General features: G+C 42.8%; 1 long non-coding RNA gene across 2 annotated transcripts in view; it reads right to left on the reverse strand.

Annotated features, from left to right (window-relative positions):
• Window positions 1-22,041, reverse strand: part of LOC147572623 (uncharacterized) — a 45,078-nt gene extending 23,037 nt beyond the window's left edge. Inside the window, exon 1 of one of the 2 annotated variants that reach the window (XR_015245741.1) lies at window positions 21,952-22,041. This is a non-coding gene — a long non-coding RNA (uncharacterized LOC147572623). Of the gene's footprint in view, window positions 1-9,627; window positions 9,718-21,951 lie in introns of those variants that run through there. The other variant, XR_015245739.1, reaches the window with a different exon arrangement.
• Between the last annotated feature and the right edge of the window lie 688 nt (window positions 22,042-22,729).

Below are 22,729 nucleotides of genomic sequence, written 5' to 3' on the forward strand. Positions count from 1 at the left end.
ATCTGAAGTTCTACCTATGTGGCAATTTAGAGGGGTTCTCCACCCACCCCCAAAGGGAAAAAACATATGGTAGCATTAGCTCAGGGTACATGACAAGAAGCTCCAATCATAGAGTAGGAGAAAGTGTATGTTATAAAGGAGCCAAACACCTCACTATAATTAACTGTTTTATCAGCTGCTTTGAAAACATATCATTGAGAATTTCCAAAAGAAAAAGAGTTGGGTTTCCCAGCTGAGACTGTTTGGAACCTGGTCGCCGGGGTTTCCATAAACTAAACTATCATTAAACATTTTCACCACTGAAGGGGGTCATTAGGTGTGCAAGCCCATTTGATTTAAATTCCTATTTATTTTTGGTTGTGGATCTCTATATAGATTTGTGTCCCTAAGGCAGAAAATAAGATAATGACATTTATGGATCTTAAACATGTATTTTCTCAAAGGTCCACATGGATAGAGAAACTAGGGTTGCAATAAGGGGTAGACATTACATCCAAATATTTTGCCTAAATGGCTCCTTGTTCTATTTCCCAGTTCATGAAAAACGACCTGGACTGCCCCAAAGAAGCAATTCTTCCCTTTTATTTACCCACCTGCCACAAAGCAGCGTTCAGCTCTATGTGGACAGATACAACAAGGGGGAGTGGGCTCGGAAAGGTCCAGGATTGCCTGCCCACAAGGCAGTCCTACAGGGAAAACACTAGGTTCAGAGAGCAGTACCTTCAAGGTGATACAGGCCTGCTGTTGTATCAGGTCCTCTGCTTTTAACTGAGGCCAGATGAAAGAGAAGTACCCTCAGAGGAATTGTCCTATGTTGATTGGTGCCACCCTGGTTTTAGGCATTCACTTAACATCTGCCAGCTTAGTTCTCAGATAGGCCCTGGGATTCTCATTTAAGCAGGGATCTGAACTTGGACTGCCATCTCTACTTTGGCTTCCTGGACTAGATTCTAGTGTCCAGCCACGTCTTTCCCCAGCACCAAATTTGGCCTGTCCTTGACTTCATCTTCACAGTCTCCCAGTGGTCAGGTCTCTTGTGACTCCCTGACCCTGACCCACCTCAAGCCCAGAGTTTTCTCTCTGCTTAGGCCCATCTTTCATGGTGCTCCTACATGTGAGCTGCACTGTATCCTCATTTTTTCAAGGTCAGACTCCGGAGCCCCTTAAGTGTAGAAAGCAGTATTTAATAACGAGGGCCCTCCACGTTTTGCAATACAGCCTATGGTCCCATTTCAGGAATAAGAAACCAAAATTATTATAGTCCCACTTACTCACAGGAGCATTGAGAAAGCCTCCCCAGGCTAAGTCATTCCAGCCAGTCTTCTACCCCCACTACTGGTGATGAGTCACTGAGGCTGCCGCCAGGGATGTGACATTTGGTGACCATGCACTGTGACTTAAGGCACAGGATCGGGATGGGAGAGATAAAGAAATAGACCAGTCCAGGACAAGGGATTAGAGGGTCACCAGTACTCTACTTCCCTCCTGAGACCCTCTAAAATGTTTGTGGTAGCAGAAACATCCCCTTTACGTTATTTTACATTTGGAGGTGGAGAAGAACATTCAGCTAGTCTTCGAAGCGTTTTGCACCCACCTCTGCTCCCTCAGGTGACACCCTCACAAGCTCTGTGAACTCTTTAGATAACCTTCCCCCAACCAAACAAGGTAGTGCTTTCTTCTTATTTCACCAGCACCTAAAACTCTCCTAAGGCAGTCATCTTTTAAAAATGAAATAATTACATTTAAATCACTTAGAACAATGGCTGGCACATAGTAAGCATTGAATGTGTGCTAGCTCTAATTATTATTTTTGTCTCTGGTCTGCAGATGAATCTGGTGCCACTGGCCTCTTCAGATGCCAGTATCTTAATGCCCCCCTTCGGCCCCCACCACACATATGCACAGCCAGATCTCATCTCAGTGAAAACAAAAAACCCAAACAATAGCAACAACAAAAAACAACCCCAAGCGTTATAATTAGATAGGTCAAGGTGTGCTATTTAGGTGGCTTTTTAAAAATAAGCCCCAAACAAAACCACTCAGGGACGTGGAAATTAATTTCAAACGCTTACATGATAAGCAAATGTAATATGGAGACCTTGTTTGGGTCCTGATTCAAATCAACTGACTATAAAAAGACTCTTTAGAGACAATAAGGGAAACTTAATTACAGACTGGGTATGCATGATACCAAAGTAGTGTTGTTAATTTTGGTAGGTGTGATAATAGCATTGTGGTTATGTTTTCTTTTTTTAAGTCAATATTTTGAGAGATTCAGAGGTGAAATAATATGATGTCTGGTATTTGCTTTAAAGTACTTCAACAAATAGGGGCGCCTGGCTGGCTCGGTCAGTGCTACATAAGACTTGTGATCTTAGGGGGCGCCTAGGTGGCTCAGTCGACTGAGTGACCGACTCCGGCTCAGGTCATGATCTCGCGGTCTGTGAGTTCGAGCTGTCTCTCTGCCCCTCCCCCACTCATGCTCTGTCTCTCTCTATCAAAAATAAATAAACATTAAAAAAAAAAAAAGACTTGTGATCTTAAGGTAGTGAGTTTGACCCCCACGTTGGGTGTAGAGATTACTTTTAATTAATTAATCAAGTGCTTCAGCAAATAAAAACAGTAAAGACATCAAAAGGGGGGATAGATCAAGTACATATGGCAAAAACTTGGTAATTATTGAATATAAGTGAAGGAAATATGGTGGCTTATTGAATTTTTTTCTCTACTTGACTGAACTGGCAAAAAGAAAACATTGATGACCACTGGTCTTTAGATCTAAGTTTTCAACAGTACCAGCAAGGTTGTCCGGCCTAGGACCACTGACTGATACTAAGGGATTCAATGAGAGATGGTTGAAACCTGGACCAGAGGGGAAAGTAATAGGGTCAGGGGTGGTCAGAGGTTTGGGAGAACTTGATTCTGGGTCCCTGGAGGTTTGGGAGAGAGAAGCGTAGCAAGGTGAGACCAGTGCCATGCTGAGAACTGAGGAAAAAGGAGAGAGATCCAACAGAGAGAGTGACTGTAGGTAAACACCTCCGCTTGTGTGGTGGCATCCAGGCCATTTTGCCCCCAGCCTCTCCTTGGAATAAGCCAGCCTATTTCCAACAGAGCTGGATTAAAGTAATCCCTAGCCGTTCTCCCGACTAGAAACAGGACACCTGTAGGGAGTGAAAAAATAGAAATGACCTCTTTCCCACCCGCATGCCCCCAAATGTCAAGAATCTCTTAAAAACGCTTGCAGCAACACTCATGGTAAAATTCTGGGAGGCTGTCTCTGTTTCTCTTTTCTTACAATTTTGTTTCAAAGGGGCAAGATCTTTCATGTACTATTTAGAGTTAAGTTTGCAGCGTTAACATTCTTTGGTGATGAGTACAGCTCATTCACCCTGATGTGAAAGGACCAAGATCACATCCTTCTCTCTCTTGCTGGTGAAAACCAGCAGAGCGCAGGGGGCCCTGGGCACTGGGAGAATGAAGACAAACTTCAGTTGCCTGCTTTACAATGTCGCTGAGCACTGTCTACCTAAATCTCCTGGGCGAATGGAAGTAGTTGGAGAGTGTGAGGCCTTGCCTCCTCTCAGAAAACACTCCAACAAAGGCAACAGGAGACTGTGCAAGAGGACCTACATTTCCATTCATGTCTCAGGCATCAACGATGCCCCTTCTCTCTTGGGCTCTGTTCAGAAAAAAATGTCGGATGCTGAACATATCTATAGCCACCAAGGACACTCCCCGTGTGACACCTCAGCCTGATCACTTTTCTTTTCAAGTCTCAGTTCTTGAATTTCTGAAATGAAGAGACAGACAGACAGACGGAGATGGAGAGAGGGAGAGAGGATACCAGATTTCTATATTTGTCTCTTCCCACTCTGAGGTTTGATGAGAACTAATGAAGTAGAGACTGTACCTGGCCCCCTGGGAAAAGATGCCTTTGTGTGTAAGGGAACTATGTCTTTTTCTTTATTTTCTAAAGATGTCTTTCCCATTAATTGCCTGATTTTGTGAAGTATGAAGGAATTTAGTTTCCTTTCTATTTTAGTTCATTATATTTTTTCTGACTCAACAATACTTTTAAAGAAAAGCTGGGTTGTATTCCCACTAACAGTTTAATAGAGTAATGTTTCAAGTGGGTTATAGGAAAATCATGTTAATCTTTTACCTGGAGCAAGGGGAAATAGATCACCTCTTTGTTGATCTTCCACTTCCTGCCAAAGGTATGAATCGTGTAAAAACACTGATCTTGTGTAGGCGGTGAGAGAATATTGAAAAAATAAGACTTCGCCCAGAAATGGAAGTTCCCCTTTTGTCTTGATAACAAACTTCTTCGTTTCTTTGGGGACTTATGCTTCCCTTCCCTGGCAAGTCCTGGTGATGCCGTCAGTCACAGTGCCCCATCCCTCTTCTGGCTTCACTGGGGATATGCCCAAGCAAGTTGACCAATCCAAGTATATCATCATTCTAACCATTGTCATTAATTCAGAGGTTGGCGAATAACCCAAGTGGGCCAAACGGGGCTTTCAAAAGCTGGCATAGCACGATCCAACAGAGCTCATCTACTCTTCATTGATGTCCTTGCTAGTTTGGATCGATGGTACAATGGAGCCCCTGCTCTGAGCTAAGTTCACACTCTTGGTGCCCAGCCAAAGCAGCTACAACCTGGGGGCCTTCCTGCCTGGGCCATAAGCTAACTAAAGCATCATCGAGGTTCCAAGGCAATGGAAGCTCCTATGGTTTGTCAAAGCCAGGCCTCAGACAATACTTTTGGACTTGGTGAAGTGAGGATGAACCATTTCACCTAAAGACACAGTGTTCCCAAAGGGAAACTCACCAAAACAAAAGGAAGATTTGGGCTGATGTTCCAGACTCTGGGAGAAGACCTAAAGATTCTTAAGGTAAGGTAGTATCATGATGGGCTTTCCCTGATCACAAAAAGACCCGTTTTCCCCTTTTCTCCAAGGTAATGGATGCCTGCACACAACTACACCTGGCTAACCAAGCAGGGACCATGCAAGAGAGACAAAAGATGGCTCAAGGTGATCTGAGGGCACCTCTACACAGAGGATAGGCTGTCATAACTTTTAAGTACCCTCCTCAAGGTCCGCAGTGTTAATCCCTACCATTGGCACCTGAATGCTTCAGAGAATGATAGTTTCTCTAGAGACAACCTGGTCCAGAAGTGGTTGGCATGAAAAACACTCTAGGCTTTTCTCTAGGATGGACTGAGAAATAGGAATCCCAGGTGGGTTAAGAAGCGAGTGCCTTTCGGATTAACTGAGTGGTGGTGAGGGAGGGACATGGGGGAAGAGTGCCATTTTATTTTCACTGGAAGGCCTGGTCTACGCGCTGAAGTGAGGCTACTTTGACATTTTCCCAGTTATATGTGGAATCTTGTGTTAAGCTTATTTGGCACCATATTTCTACTTTATTTTTGAGAGTACTCTTTAGAAATTGGCACCTAAGGCAGCTGTCTGTCTGGACTGACCCTCAATCCAGTTCTGAATCTGTGTGATTCCTTCTTTGCACCCTCTGTGCTTCCCCAACCTCCTTTAAATAGGTCATGCTATCTCCCACCAAGGGCCAACGGAATGTATTAGTAACAGAACTCTACAGATAAAGGCTTATCTGCAGTGGTGACTGTTAGTTGCAATTTTTTCGGGGCCTACTTCCCCTCTGACCTGTCTCCTGAGGCCTCACTTCAATAAGCCCTGCCATTGGTTATAATGCCTCACTTAGACCTTTCTAGATCTTTAATCTTGTAATGCTAATGAAAGCTTTATCCAATTTATGACATCCTACTAATAAAAATGTTGGCATGCATGGCCCTTATCCTCTTGGCTGGTGATAAAACAGTCTGTGATTCTAGTTGGGACTGACTTTGACTCAAGTGTTCCTTAGCCAGAGGTGAATTGTTTCTTTTTTATTTATTTCATTTTATTTTTTTCAAGTTTGTTTATTTATTTTGAGAGACAGAAAGAGAGAGAGAGAGAGAGAGCGAGCATGTGCGTGCCTAAGTGAGGGAGGGTCAGAGAGACAAGAGACAGAATCCCTAGCAGGCTCCATGCTATCAGCACAGGGCCTGATGTGCAGAGCCAGGGCTCGAACCCATGAACCATGAGATCATGACCTGAGCCGAGATCAAGAATCAGATGATTAACTGACTGAACTACCCAGGCACCCCATGAATTGTTTCTTTATGTCTATCCGGTGGCTATCTGAATTTTATAAATTTAAATATTCTCCTATCAGAGAAAATACCCCAGGTATAAAGTGTGACCTTTATGTGTAAGGAGACAGAGAATCTGTCCAAGTCAGATTACTTAATTTAAACGTTAAATCAAATTCCCTTGCTTGTGTTTTGCTTTTGGACACACAATACCAAAAACATTTCAGAGGTCAGTGGTGGGCATTTGAATTCCTTAAATGGAACAGCGCAGAGCAATCAGCTAGTTAATACTATTTTACAAGATTCTAATGTGAGAAGGCAGCAAAAACTCTGCTTTCAGGCTGTGCTTTCTGAAACACAGCAAGTAAAACAGATTAGGATTAAAAAGAAATAGAGCCATATTCATTTTAGATGCTCAGAATGAAATGGCCAGGAGTTAGCACCATGCAGTGAGATAGAACATCACTCAGTGAGATAGAGTGACCAACTGTCTGGGTTTGCCTGGGGCTGTTCCGGTTTTAGCACTGAAAGTCCCACATCCCAGGAAACCTCTCGATCCCAGGCAAACTGGAACATTTGGCCGTCCTAAAGTGGGTCAAGTCGCAGACCACAGGTCCTGGCCAAAATAAATAGGACTGTCCAGGTATTTTTGTGGTTGATGCATATTATTTGTCTCAACATCTTTGTGTCTTAGTAAAAGAAGAGTTAAATTCCTCAACCTCCCACTCAGAATTGTTAAAAGAAATTGCCTCAATTCATCACTAGGCAATTTGCAAATGCGAGATGCTATAAAATTATAAATAATAGCTTGGAAGTGATTTTCATGCAGCTAGTAGACCTTACCTGGCTGACGCCAAGGTCTTGCTGTGTAACTATTAGAGCTTTCCCTATGGAGAAAATCTAGCCCACTGTGAGTAACTTTACATTTCTTTCATTCCTGCTAATGTTAAGCCACCTCTAAGGACAATACAGAGCAACCTTGGCTCCGATTTTGTTGAACCCAGCTGGATGCAGCCAAATTATGGGCTTCGTTTTGGGTGGAGCATATTTTTGTGGGCTGTGGGAGACCTGTAATTTTTTTTTTTTTTTAATGCAAAACCATTTATAGCTTTGGGTGATGTAAAATCCTCAGGGTGCCTACAACAGTGTCATGCAACCAAAGGGCTTCCCGCATGATCCAGATGGGACACAGTGGAGCCAGGGCCTCACCCAAGCCTCTGTCCACCCACTCTCCACATCTCCTGCACCGGCCCGCCCTCAGGCAGGGCAGCGGGCTGCAAAGCCTTTTACTTCTTTCTCTGCTTGTGGTTCAGAGGTTTCAATTACCAGCCAGATTTTCTTTTTATCGAGAGAGCTATTGTTTGAGGCTGCGCATTCATCCATCCATAAGTACCTCAAATCGTCTGACTTGCTAGCTTCAGAACCATGGCAACAGCAGAGTTTTGTGCAAGAGTCCTAGGTGAGAAGGCAAACCTCATTTGTAGGTGAAGCCCTACCATAGTCTGGCTGATATATCACAGGCCAATTGTCCAAACTATGGGACTTCTGTTTCCTCATCTGTTAATGAGAGAGTTGGATTACATTAGCTGTAAAGTCCTTCTAGCCTCTGAAGTTGGATGATTCAATGCAAGAGTGCTAAGTGGAGAGGAATAGGGGAAAGAGAGGGAAAAGATTAAGAGATGCAGGGTGAAGTTTAAGCAGTAAGGTGGAAGCCCAAGCCCTGTAGAGAAAAGGTGGCCAGGGCGAGATCCTCATGCAAAGGGCTAGCCAACCACCATTAGGACACAAATAGCTGCCCCTCAGTTCTAAGGAGCTTGCTGGGCTATGGTGGGATCTTATTTCTCCCCCATCGTCACCCTAACTTACAGTACAAGTGCCACTCAACAGCCTTCCACTGGGGGTGATATGGAGGAAAGAGTACCACAAAGTCTAAAAAGGTAACGTTAAAAAAATTGGCTCTAAAAAAATATCTCAGAAATCCATTAAACTGAACTCCACTTACAAATAGCTCATTTTCTCAACAAAACAAAACCGCTGCACTTGTACAGATCTCAGTGGGAAACCCTGAATTAGCAAACAGCCCTACAAATGCAAGTTCATGGAAGTTATTACACACGGCATGGCTACGTGGGGGATGAAACAAGGAAGCAGAAATCATCCAGTTACTTGAACTGGACTTCACTCTGGGCTCTCCAGCCCTGGGTCCAATGTTCTTCATTGTAGGTCTCCAAGAAGTCTGCGTTACTGGGAACTGACAACCTCTGTGATCATAAAGGATCTTAATTGAAGCAGGGTCCAGAGGAGTATCATTTACCAGAACACTTTAGTTCCTGATGGTATAATGGTATTGGTGGTCCTCAATTTTTGCTACTCCCTCTATCCAAATTAACTTATGGGCGTAGCCCACAAAAGAAAATAACAATCCATTATCTATCCTAGATTCCTACATCCTGGGGTCCCAAGAATTCCAAGGGATATGCACAGTAGTAACACAAATCTGACAGCTACTTTTGTCATTTTAAAAGTTGTATTGGTGGTTATCAATTTGCCTGAGTCTGTTCCATTCCTGAAACTTTGTAGCTACCTTCACATTCACTATAGTTAAGCAGGCACATTGAATGATGCCAGGAATTTACTCGGGTCCAATCTCCATTTACCCATTGTGAGTTTCATCTCACAATGGCTACCTTTATAACCTTGACCCTCTAATCCCTCCAGATATGACCCCCGATAGTTTGCATTTGGTCCTTATAATTTTTTAACTTTATTATGGAAAATTTTATATAGATGGGTGAATGGATAGATGATAGATAGATAGACAGATAGATGATAGATACAAAGAAACAGAGACAGACAGAACAAGAGACAGAGAGAGGAAATAGTATATTAACCTCCATGTAGCCATCACTGAGCTTCCATATTATCAACTCATTTGAAGTCCAGAAGAGATCATTTTAAACACTCTGCTCCTTTAAACAATGAAATTATTTTTCATAATATTTATGAAATGAAACAAATAACAATAATGGCCAGAAGAGAACTGCAGGCAGTGAATTTTCTGTTATTGAATTTCCTATATGTAATCACAGCAGTAGAAAGGATAGAATAAAAATAAAATGAATATTACAGTACTAAGAAAGAGAAAGGCATAATATTTATTCAATAGTGTTTATATCTATCTAGCAGTTTGAACTTGATTCTTTGGTTACCATCTGATATAACAATATTTTATATACATAATTGTCCAATAACTAATAGGTGAATATTAAAATGGATATGTTTATAAAAGGTTCAATTTAGGCAACTATTAAATCATAACACAAATGTAATATTTTATTTTCTTGATTCATTCTTCAGTTTTAAAATAATTAACAATCAAGAAAGCAAAATAAATTTCAATTTAAAAACTACTGTTTAAAATCAGTAAAATGTTTCAGGTATGAACTAAAATTTCTACTTACCAACAATAATATTACACATTGTGGTTCAGTCTCTGTTTCCCTATTTTCAATTTTCAGCATAAATAAACACTCCCAAAGGTCACATGGAATAACTGAATTGGAGTAACTGAAGTTTTCTTTGTCTTGTACAATTGCTACACTGTCCTAGTTGATTTCAAATCTACTTTTTTTTTTTTTTTAATTTTTTTTTTTTCAACGTTTATTTATTTTTGGGACAGAGAGACAGAGCATGAACGGGGGAGGGGCAGAGAGAGAGGGAGACACAGAATCGGAAACAGGCTCCAGGCTCTGAGCCATCAGCCCAGAGCCTGACGCGGGGCTCGAACTCACGGAACGCGAGATCGTGACCTGGCTGAAATCGGACGCTTAACCGACTGCGCCACCCAGGCGCCCCTCAAATCTACTTTTTAAAGGCAGGAACATGTTGTTCCACAGGGTTAAAAATATGCACTTCAGCAGAAGTGAGCTCCTGGTTCGAGACCAGTACAGATTGTATTAATGTTTTAAATTCTTTACAAATAATGCACCCCTTTATTGTCTATACCTTGGGTGAGTTGCTTGCACCATATGTTCCTTATGGACACTGTTACATACTTGTTCATGTCTATCTAGTAGCGGCCTGGGGACCATGTTCTTCTCAGTACTCTGGCTCTGTCTATCCAGGTCTTAGTCGTTTGTTTCCTCTGTGTCTAACATCCCTGACTTTGTCCACATTAATATTAGATAATTTTAGACAGATTGCGCTTTGACAATCCTGCAAGGTACATGATTTTTTAGCTTTTCAGAAAGTATCTCTCTTTAATAAAGCTATTTTTTTCCTTCCCTGTTTTTTTCAGATGTGCCAACTAAAACAGAAAAAAATTAGTTTTATTAGGATATAATTGGCACATAGCGCTGTATAAGTTTAAGGTGCACAGCATAAAAAGTTGACACACATATGTTGTGAAATGATCACCACAGTAAGCTTAGATTAACCTCCATTACCTCATATAGTTACAAAAAGAATGTTTTTCCCTTGCGATGAGAACTTTGAGGGTCTATGCTCTCAGGAAGTTTCAAATATACCATGCAGCATGTTAACGATAGTCATCGTGGGAACATGACATCCTTATCTTATAACTGGAAGTTTGTACCTTTTGACCATCTTCATCCAATTTCTTTACCCCCTACCCCTGACCTCTAGTAACCACAAATCAGATCTCTTTTTCTATGAGTTTTGTTTTCATTTTTGTTTTACATTCCACACATTCATGAGATCATACAGTATTTGTCTTTCTCTGACTTATTTCACTTAATGAATGCCTCAAGTTTCATCCATGTTGTTGCAAATAGCAAGATTTCCTTCTTCCCTAGGGCTGGATAGTATTAGTTATTAGTTTTTTATGTCTGAATAGTATTCCATTGTATAAAGAACGTTGTTTCTTTGAAGATATTACTGAAAGCTTCAAGAAGTAGCCACCATATCCACAATCCCACTTGATATCTCTTTACAAAGCACTCTAAACCTCCCATCTTAGTAGGCATACTGTCTGAGTCCCATGAGACAATGGAAATAACTTAACCAAGTGCTTGGCTACCTTCTGAGAAGGCCACCACCTTTCCCCTGGAGAAAGAGGGGAAACTAGCAAACTCAGTTCAGCCATTCCACATTTTAAGAACTACTATTTTTAACATTTATTTATTTATTTTTGAAAGGCGGGGAGGGGCAGAGAGAGAGAGAATCCCAAGCAGGCTCCACACTGTCAGCATGGAGCTCAGTTCAGGGCTCGAACTCACAGACTGTGAGATCGTGATCTGAGCAAGCCAATGCTCTTTAGATATTTGTTCAAAATCTCTTTAGTGGGACAGACATATTTTAAAAATTCCATTTGAGATTACTGTCTAGTCTGGTGGGAGTATGACCAAATTACGTTTTCACCAGTTGTATAAAAATCCTCCTGTGAAGATCTGCATTGACTGACACCATATAGCCAATGTATTCCATTGATTTTTTTTTTTTCACTGTTTACTTATTAATTGGTGCTCTGGGCGCCTACTCAGCTGGCACACTCCTTAATCCAGATTTTGATCAGGATAAAGGAATAAGTAATTAGAAGCTCAGGGTAGGAGAATATGATAAAGCCTGATGGAGTATGGGCAACTGCCTTATTTCTGTTTCTGTTGTTTTTCATTGCTTCTTATTATTGTTTTAACTATTACGTTCTCCTTTTTTTTTTTTTTTTTTTTTTTTTTTTTTTTTTTTTTTGTGGCTATACCCTTTAACTACCAAAGGAGCTAGTTACATGGCCACTGTTAAGTATATTGGAAAACTGCCACCTAATGTTAGTTTTTTAAAAATTTTCTTTGGACCAGAGCGGGGGGTGGTGCTTTAGAAGTATGTAGTAGTAATTTAGTGTTTGGTACCCCCAGAATTAATTTGATATGCTCTGTCAGCTGGTTCCCATATCTAAGCTGATGTATAGACCCGAAGCCCCTTGAATGAAAGGGAGATTGGGTCATTTTGAAGAAGGACACTGCAATACTGCAACAAAAATACACCGCACATCTTTCTACAAGCCTTCTGTATAGGCTCTACATTCATTTGCTATATTGGCTGTACACAGGAACAAATGAAAAACCCATAGTTTTATGGAATTACTAAACACTGGCTCTGTAGTGGGTTGAATAAGATCCCTAAGATTCATGTTCACCTGGAACCTCAGAATATGATCTTATTTGGAAATAGTATCTTTGCAGATGTAATTATAAGGATCATGCTAGAAAAGAATGGGACCTAAATCCAATTAAAATGCCCTTAAAAGAGATAGAGACAAAGGAAAGAAGACCATGCAAAGATGTAGGCAGAGATCGGAATTGTGCAGCCAGAAGTTAAAGAAGCATGGAGCCAACAGGAACCACCAGAACTGGAAAAGGTGAGGAAAGATCCTTCCCTAGAGACTTTGAGGGATAAGAGCCCCGCCAACACTTTAATTTCAAACTTCTGTTCTCCAGAACTATGAGAGAATACATTTCTGTTGTTTAAAGCCACCAACTTTGTGGTAATTCGTTATGGCAACTGTAGGAAACTAACATAGCCTTCTAACTTGATACTAATCCTTGAGGACCCAAAAACTCACTATAGTCTACAGGTCCACCAGGGGCTTATAGAGGACAGGAAATATGATGTTTTGGCCCAAGGCTCACCCAATAGTGAGCTCAAGAGGTCCACAGACCTCATTATATGCTTATTTCCCAAGTTTCTGAATGTATAATTGGAACAGACATCCTAGGCAACTGAGAGAATCACTACACTGCCTTCATGACCCACGGAGTAATGGCTATTGTAGGAACAGCTAAGTAAAGCATCCTGGAGCATCCTCTCCTAATGAGAATAATAAATGAAAACCAATACTGCATCCTCAGGGGAGTTGTCAACTTTAGTGACACTCTCAAAGACTTGAAAAATCCCAAGGCAGCAATTACTTTCACATTGCCATTTAACACGTGGACAGTGGATGAGGAAGGTAGATAAATTTTGGAGAATGATTATAGATTATCATAAATCAATCAGGCATTTTTTTGAAGTTGCTTTTCCAATTTGGTATATATATTGGAGCAAATCATCTCACACTCTGACTCCTAATATAGAGCTATTGATCCAGTGAATGCTTTGTTTCCCCCTCTATTAATTTACAAGACCCACCAGCAGCCATTTGCTTTCAACTGGCAAGGATTTGCCTCAGGGCTACAACAACTTTCGTGCCTTCTGCATAATCTAGGCCAAAGATATCTTGGTGATCTTAACATTCCACATAAATTATGATGCTCCATTAATTGATGGCATGCTAATTGGACCCAAGGCACACAAAGTAGCAAACACCACAGATACCTTACTTGCATGCATGCATGCCATAGAGTAGGAGAGAAACCTCATGAAAAATGCAGGGGCTTTTTTTTCTTGGTTTTAGAAACAATATGCACCAATTTTGATGTGTTACTACAGCCCATTTACTGAATAACCCAAAAGCTGCCAGTTTTGAATAGTGCCCAAAGCAAGAGGTTCTACAGCAATTTTTGGTCATATGACCTAACAGATCCAGCCACATTCCAAGTATTAGTGGCAAAGAGAGATGCTTACTTCTAGCAAGTTCTAATAGAAGAATCACAATGTAGACTCCTGGGGTTTGGGAGCAAAGCTATGCTCTCTCCTCCAGATAACAATTCTTTTTTCTCTAAAGAAACAGAGCTACAGGGCCCTGGTAGGGACATTTAGGACATTAAGTGACAATACAAAGTGAGCTGCTCATCATGAACTGGGTGATATCTGATCCAGCAACTTATAAATTGAGAGTATGCTCAGCAGCAATGACCATCAGTAGAAATAACGACTAAGAAATAGGACTCAAGAAAATTCTGAAGACACAAGTAATTTGTATGAGCTGTGCCTTAGACTCCCACAGCACCTAGTCCTGTGACGTTGCCTCCTTTTCCTCAGTATATACCTATGATGTCAGCAGGAGTTCATTATGATCAGCTGACTGAGGGAGAAAAACTCAGATCAGGTTTATACGTGGTTCCACACAGCATGAACCAGAGGTGAACTGCTACAGCGTAATAGCCCACATCAGATGCAAGTTAAGACAGTAGTGAAGGGAAATCCTTCCAGCGTGCAACATGAAAGAAGTGTATTTGGTTATCGACCCTGTCAGTACTGAAAATAGGCACTGATTCATGGACAGTGGATGGATGATTAGGGAATTGAAGAGGACAGGAAGGGGAGATTGGTGACAGGAGGACTGGAAAAGGTATAGAGATGGATGTCTTGAAGTGGGCACGGAGCAAAGATGTGTGTTTTGCTTGTATATGCTCACTGCATAGAAGGCTGTCAAAAACTCAAGATGGTATGTTGACCTATTCTGTGGATCTCAGCCAGATACTCCAGTGCTTAATGAATTCAAGTCCAAAGTAGTCATGGCAACAGGAATAGAAGCTCCTCATGGGCTCAACAATATAGACATCTTCTCACCGAGGTTGATATGGCTACTGCCACTGTTGACAGCCTAACCTGCCAACAGTGAAAACCTACACAGAATTCCTGGGCAGGGAGAGCCACCAGCCACCTGGACCCACCAGCCACCTAGCCCATCTGGTGGCAGATTCATTACATTGGGTCCTTTCCATTATGGAGGAAGCAGCAAAGAATAGAGAAAGTCAGTGAAATCAAAGGAAAAGCAAACCTGCTGCATCTTGCATCTGCTGCCACAAGGAAGGAAGCACAACTCTTGGTTGTGCCCCTTTGGGTTCTGGAGGCAACACATTACACCCCTAGAAATGCTACTCCAGCTAATATACTAGGTGACACCGAAGGCTTCCAGCTTATTAACATGCAGCAGGAGATACACAGGAAAGAGCTCTGCAGCAAGTCCAGGCCATGCAGCAATCAGCCCTGCCACCTCAGCCACACGATTCACCAGATCTTATGCTACTGGGTTGCACCGGTGGATTTCCCCTAGTGCGGCAAGGAGTCTATGGCAAGCTCTAGAAAAAAAATCACAGTGCAGATTTCTCAGACTCTGGGGTGGATTCATGTTACATCAGAGAAGTATGTGTCCTTTGAGAAAGAACTCTAGGTGTACGACTAGGTCCTAGTAGGAATGGAACACTTGACCTTGAGATATGAAATATCCATGATTCTGAAACTGCTAATGAGCTGTATTCTGTCACATTCACTAAGTCATAAAGTCAGGTTGGTCCAGCAAAATTTATCATAAATTGACCATGGTGCATCCCGGATTAAGCCCAAGCAGGGCTTGAAGGCATAAGACAGCTGCATACCTACATGGCCTAGACTCCATGTCTCCACCCAGATAGTTACACCGGGTTGTACCTCAGACCATATGAGAGATCCCACGAGACCGGCTGAAAGACCTTTCTGAACTTGGTTTATGAATAGGTTAGTTTAGTCTGTGGATATTTCAAGAGGTAGCCTTAAAAGACAGTGGAAAGGGAAAATCTTCCCAATGAGCAGTATACCTGGCCATCCAGCCTTTATGGAAGGAGAAGGGGCCCAGTGTGAAAATATATGTAGATTCCCAGGCAGTGATGTCTGGTCAAAAGCCTAGAAGGAAAAGAACTGAAAGATCAGAGATGAAGAGGTCTGCGGTTGGATGAAGGTGTGGGCACAAAGTGTGAAAATTTTTGAGTCACACATTAATGCCCACACTGAGAGTGAGTGCCTCTTTCAATGTGCACCCATAGACATCTCTCTTGGCTCACTCTAGCCCCCACCCTGCTCAAAAATCACCACACTCTATTGTTGAAGCCTGTACAGACTCAAGCAAAAGGGACAGGTGGAACATAGCAGAATGTACTATGTTTTAAAACTGCCACACAGACTCTGTGCTTAACATAGATGCTTTGATGGTCGATGTCAATGACATATGAAGAGGCTTCCATTCTATCCCACAGTCAACAAATGGGACCTGAGTGAAATGTATGCTGTTTTCCTAAGAGGAAAGTTTGCGATGCTCAGATCTAAGTCATTATAACGTTCCTCCCAACTACCATGAAGTATTATAGAAAGCATACCTCTATCCAGTTCCATGGGTTATTATTCATATTTAAATTTCATAAATGGAATCAATGTAACTGCCTATAAAAGTGTTTCAATGCACCCATTTTGAGAATGTCTTAGATGATATTCTTGGTAAGATTAAGATTAGATCATCTTGAATTGGACACTTATGATAAAAAGTTCTCCAAATGTAAAAACAGAACTACCTTACAACCCAGCAATTGCACTGCTAGGTATTTATCCAATGGACACAGGTATGCTGTTTCGAAGGGGCACATGCACCCCAATGTTTATAGCAGCACTATTAACAATAGCCAAAGTATGGAAAGAGCCCAAGTGTCCATCGATGGATGAATGGATAAAGAAGATATGATATAGGGGTGCCTGGGTGGCTCAGTTGGATAGGCATCTGACTTCAGCTCAGGTCATGATCTCACGGTTTGTGGGTTCAAGCCCCGCGTCAGGCTCTGTGCTGACAGCTCAGAGCCTGGAGCCTGCTTCAGATTCTGTCTCTCTCTCTCTCTCTCTCTCTCTCTGCTCTTCTCTCTCAAAAATAAATAAACATTAAAAATGTTTTAAAAAGAAGGTGTGGGGGGCGCCTGGGTGGCGCAGTCGGTTAGGCGTCCGACTTCAGCCAGGTCACGATCTCGCGGTCCGTGAGTTCGAGCCCCGCGTCGGGCTCTGGGCTGATGGCTCAGAGCCTGGAGCCTGTTTCCGATTCTGTGTCTCCCTCTCTCTCTGCCCCTCCCCCATTCATGCTCTATCTCTTTCTGTCTCAAAAATAAATAAACATTAAAAAAAAAAAACTAAAAAAAAAAAAAAAATTATGGGGCGCCTGGGTGGCGCAGTCGGTTAAGCGTCCGACTTCAGCCAGGTCACGATCTCGCGGTCCGTGAGTTCGAGCCCCGCGTCGGGCTCTGGGCTGATGGCTCAGAGCCTGGAGCCTGTTTCCGATTCTGTGTCTCCCTCTCTCTCTGCCCCTCCCCCGTTCATGCTCTGTCTCTCTCTGTCCCAAAAATAAATAAACGTTGAAAAAAAAAAAATTAAAAAATAAATAAATAAATAAATAAAAAGAAGATGTGGTATATATATACAATGGAGATTCCTCGGCAATCAAAAAGAATGAAATCTTGCCATTTGCAACTACATGGATGGAACTAGAGGGTATTATGCTAAGCGAAATTAGTCAGAGAAAGACAAATATCATATGACTTCACTAATATGAGGACTTAAGACACAGAACAGCTGAACACAAGGGAAGGGAAGCAAAAATAACATAAAAACAGGGAGGGGGACAAAAACATAAAGACTCTTAAATATGGAGAACAAACAGAGGGTTACTGGAGGGGTTGTGGGAGGGGGGATGAGCTAAATGGATAAGGGGCATTAGGGAAACTACTCCTGAAATCATGGTTGCACTATATGCTAACTAACTTGGATGTAAATTTTAAAAAAACAATAAATTAAACAAAATGGTAAAAAAAAAAAAAGAAAAAAGTTCTCCAAATGTGCTTTTTGACTTAATAAAATTTGGCATTTGTGATAATGAGGTGATATTGTTAGACATACCTGTCTGGTTGCTCCTGTTACTATAAGGAACCCTGTGTCTGGCCTCACCTCCAAAGACTGGCTATAAAAGGTGTGGAAGTTGCTAGGTCGTCCTGGAGAGGATTCTATCAAAGCAATCCATGAATGTGTCAAGCCAAACAAAAGAGATGTAAAGAATGGCTCAGACCGTGGCCATCTTGGGAAAGCTAAATGGTAGTAAGAACAGCTAACATCTAGTGAATCCTTACCACGCGCCAGCCATGTTTCTAAGCACTTTCCATGTTTTGTCTCCTTTGAACTTCATAGTAACCATATCGAAGGTTCATTATTATTATTTCACAGATGAGAAGAGTGAGGCTCAGGTTGAGCAAGTTGCCAAGAATTAGTAAGTGGCAGAGTTGGAATCCCAACGCTGTTTTGTCTCGTCAAGAGGTGAGCTGAAGGAGCAAAACACAATAATATAAAGGCAGCCAGGCTAGAAGTAAAAGCTATCAAAAGAATGGGGTGGGGTAGAGGGATGAAGCAGGTGAGATCAGGAGGCTCAGGAAATGAAGTTCACAAGCACTACACCTGTAGGAGCCATGGGTACTTTACCAGGGCAGGAGCAGTTCCGATGAAGCACTGTGCCAGGAAGGAGCTAAGGCAGAATCTAAAGTAATTCAGGGGCGCCTGGGTGGCTCAGTCTGTTAAGCATCTGACTTCCGCTCAGGTCATGACCTCAGGGTTTGTGAGTTCCAGCTCCAAGGTGCTAATGGTGCTAACAGCTCGGAGCCTGGAGCCTGCTTCGGATTCTGTGTTTCCCTCTCTGTCTGTCTCTCCCCCACTCATGTTCTCTTTCTCTCTCAAAAATAAACATAAACAATTTAAAGTAATTCAAAGTCATAGAACCAATATTACACAAGTATAGAGGCACATGCTCCAGTGTGGCATTACCATATTCCTTGCGTGAGAAGATGTTCCTCCTAGGTGTCACAATAACAAAAGACATTCTAGAAATTACATTTAGAGATACTTAGTATCTTGGGCTACATCTGAGAGGCCCTAAAACATAAAGAAATGTTTGAGGTGCCTGGGTGGCTCAGTTGGTTAAGCGTCCAACTCCGGCCCCGGTCATGATCTCACAGTTTGTGGGTTTGAGCCCCGCGTTGGGCCCTGTGCTAACAGCTCAGACAGAATCTGAGCCTGCCTCAGATTCTGTGTCTCCCTCTCTCTCTCTGCCCCTCCCTTGCTGGCACTCTGTCTCTCCCTCTCTCTCAAAAATAAATAAACATGAAAAGAAATTTTTTAAATAAAGAAATGCTTCTTCTCTGGTCCAACAACTACTGAATTGTTTTATTTTATAGTTCTACATGGTTGATACGCACCAGAAATGACTTTGTATAACCTATGCCTTTGCTGGCTAAGTTAACACAGAGAACATTCGTCTTGCTGAGTGTTCAATAGCATTTACTCATTTTATAGGAAGTTGTAAGTTTGCCCTCCAATAAGTTAGTGTCTAGCCTTACACAGTAGTCAAGCTCTTTTTAAAAAGTGTACAAATTAAAGTTTTTGGCAAACTATGTCTTAAATATCTGCTTAATTCAACTGATTGATTCTTTAGGAATATCAAAGAACACACTGCCTCAATTTTTTTTTAACGTTTCATATTCTAAGTCATCTTAGAGTAGGGAAAAATCTGTGTTGGCCTTTCTATTTTCAGCCCCACCATGGGGTTTGAGTCACCATGTTCCAGCCCCATTGAATTAGAGATAAGGGGAGAAAGGCACAAAAAAGGTTATCAGGAAACAGGGTTATCTTGTCTGTTTGCTCTGCTCCCCCCTGGCACCTTTCGGTGGTTGCTCTTGCCTGAGCATTCTCCTAGTTTCCATCTGCCTCCCACCCCCCAACCCACAACATGCTGTTGGAATGGAAACACAGAAGGCATTTGGCTGAGAGTTATTTGGAAAGGCCAAATCCAAACCACACTGGTGACCAGGTGCTTAGTGGCAGTCAAACTACATGTATGGCAAGAAGTGGGGCCGAGCAGGGGAATCTCCAAGACCACAGAGGATGAGGTGGGCACAAGGGACCAGGCATTAACTGTCAGAACAATCCAGCTGGGATAACAGGTGGTGTTGCAGGAGGTGGGGGCAGTACACAGCAGGGATTTGGGGAACAGAAGATCCCTGGAGATCCAGACGTGCAGATCTCAGCAGTGGGTTATCTGGCAGCTCAGAGCAGCCGCTTTGCACCATATGAAACAGTGGTGCATATGAAACTTTGGACCATATGAAACAGTGGGGTACTCAGCTTGGACAGGGACTTGTCTGAGAGGACCGTCCTGCCATCATCCATCCTGATCTGTGAGAAACTGGAGGTGCCCGACAGCTTGGTGGGAGAGTAATACCACATTTAGTCAGTTCAGCAAGTCGAAGATCAGGGGGCGCCTGGATGGCTCAGTCGGTTGAGCTTCTGACTTTGGCTCAGCTTGTGAGTTCGAGCCCCGCATCAGGCTCTGCGCTCACAGCTCAGAGCCTGGAGCCTGCTTCAGATTCTGTGTCTCCCTCTCTCTCTGCCCCTCCCCTGCTTGTGCTCTGTCTCTCTCTCAAAAATAAATACACATTAAAAAAAATATTAAGAGCAAGTCAAAGACCAGCAACTGAGTATGCTTATAATAATTAAAATGATTTTTTAAATACTTATTTTTGGGAGAGTGCAAGCAGGGGAGGAGCAGAGAGAGGGAGACGGAGGACCTGAACTGGGCTCTATGTTGACAGGCTGGAGGCAGTGAGCCCGATGTAGCCAGTGAGGTCTGTGACACTGAGCAGTATGGCTGTGCTGCGAATGGTGTCACCCAGAAAGAATGTTGCTCCCAAGTGGGTGACAGGTACGGAATGGGTTATTGAGGGTCTCAGGTGTAATGAATGTCCTGATGGATCCCATGAGACCAAAGATTAAAGAGGGTGTATCCCTTATGCATCATATAGCTTTAAGAATGCTGTAACTCAGGGATCTATAAAGCCCTAAGTCAAGCAGAAGGACAGGTGGAGGGAGAGGCAAGTGTGATAAATCTGAGAAGAGAGGCTGGTATTCAAAGCCAAGAGGCCAACGTGAGGCTAACAGTGGGCACCGAGCATGAAGCAGAGACGCTCTGGGAGTACATGCTATTCAGGAATGGATAGGGTGTGCATGCACACAGGGAGGCAGGTGGGGTGCACACTCAGGGAGGCAGGCTGACAAATATGTGACTTGGGGCCATGTTCAGGGGCTGGTTTCTTTGGAGCTGCCTAAGGAGGGATGTAAGATCAGGACCCTAAACACTTCCTCTAGACAAGTGGTTTTACAAGGCAGATAAAGACGCCAGTTAAAGGTAAATACAGACGTGGTTTTACTGCCACCTCCCTTAGCCTCCAGATCTGGTGGGCACAGGGGTGAGTACAGTTTACAGCTCTGGCCACTGCTGGCAAGGTGCAGAGCATGCTGGGAGCAGAGGGGTTTGCCATCCTGGCCTCCCTCAGGCCCCCAGGCAGCCTGGGTCCACCTCCCCCAGTCAGAGGAGGGTTACAGTGAGACAGCAAGGTACAGCAAGGTACAGCAACCCAGGTGGAGTTCATGTTCGATTACCCCAGGCCACCAGAAAGAAAACCAGAGATCATCTCCTTTATGGAACTAACCAACTACAATTCTTGTGTTACTGAGCACAGCCAGGCGTCCTCGGCCTGGGTCACCATGAACGGGATGACCACATCTTCATCATTCAAACTAGACACTTTAAGGGAAAGGAGGCCTGTTACTCATGTTGGCGAAGCAGGTGTAAACTTGGACATCTCCAGAAAATTGAGGCCTATACCCACCCAATACATACACACTAAGCCAGTCTTGTCAATTTTATTATAAAAATCTAGTCATGCTCTTGAAGTCAAACACAAGATTGGAGTCTAACACGGGATTCACAGGTAAATTACAAGTTGCCCTGTTAAATTTTAATTTCAGATGAATGAATATATTTTTTGTTATGAATATGCCCCCAAATATTGCATGGTGCATATACTAAAATTATTCATTCTTTATTTGAAGCCAAAATCAAATTGGGTGTTCTGTATTTTTATTTGCTACTGACAACCCTGGTCTAAAGTTAAGCCACTGTATTATATGTTAATTCCACCTTATTGTTTATGTTCAAGGCCATCCTCTGGTTGCCAAAAGGAGAAAGTAGAGGGTACCATCCCAATTAACCCAGTTACCTGAGCTAATGCAATCAGTTTCCTTCAGTTTCTCTGGACTGCGAATAGGCTGCGACAAGGTCGTGGTACCTGGAGTGAGCTGGACGAGCAGGCACTCGGCTGGAAGACGAGAAGCTGAGTGGATAAGCATATTCTCCCTGCTTCCTGTTTGTTTTTGCCTGATCCAGGCTCAAGTACATTAGAATCACCTGGAGAGCTTTAAAAACCCACTGATGCTTGGGCCCCACTTCTGACCAATTAACTAAGAATCTATAGGGGTCAGGTCTGGCTTCCGTGGACTTCAAAAGCTCCCCAGGTGATTTTAATGTTCTAATGAGAACCATCATCCTATGCCCTCACTCTGGACCCCATGGCCTCCAGTTTTGCTTACTCAATTTCCCCCCTTTGAATACTGTCTCGATAGTATTGGCTATATTATAGTCCAGAAAACATGACTAAAACACACATTCCATGTCAGCATGGTGGCGTAGGAGGGCTTGACCAGAAGGGTTTCTTTTTTTTTTTTTTTTTTTTATGCAGATATCAGGACCCTACCCTCTTGAGGGCCTGAGAATTTGCATTTTTATTAAATTTTTTTTTTCAACGTTTATTCATTTTTGGGACAGAGAGAGACAGAGCATGAACGGGCGAGGGGCAGAGAGAGAGGGAGACACAGAATCGGAAACAGGCTCCAGGCTCCGAGCCATCAGCCCAGAGCCCGACGCGGGGCTCGAACTCCCGGACCGCGAGATCGTGACCTGGCTGAAGTCGGACGCTTAACCGACTGCGCCACCCAGGC

This window comes from Puma concolor, chromosome E4, assembly GCF_028749965.1.
Source record: "Puma concolor isolate L17-30 chromosome E4, mPumCon1.1.hap2, whole genome shotgun sequence".
Taxonomy (NCBI): Eukaryota; Metazoa; Chordata; class Mammalia; order Carnivora; family Felidae; genus Puma; species Puma concolor.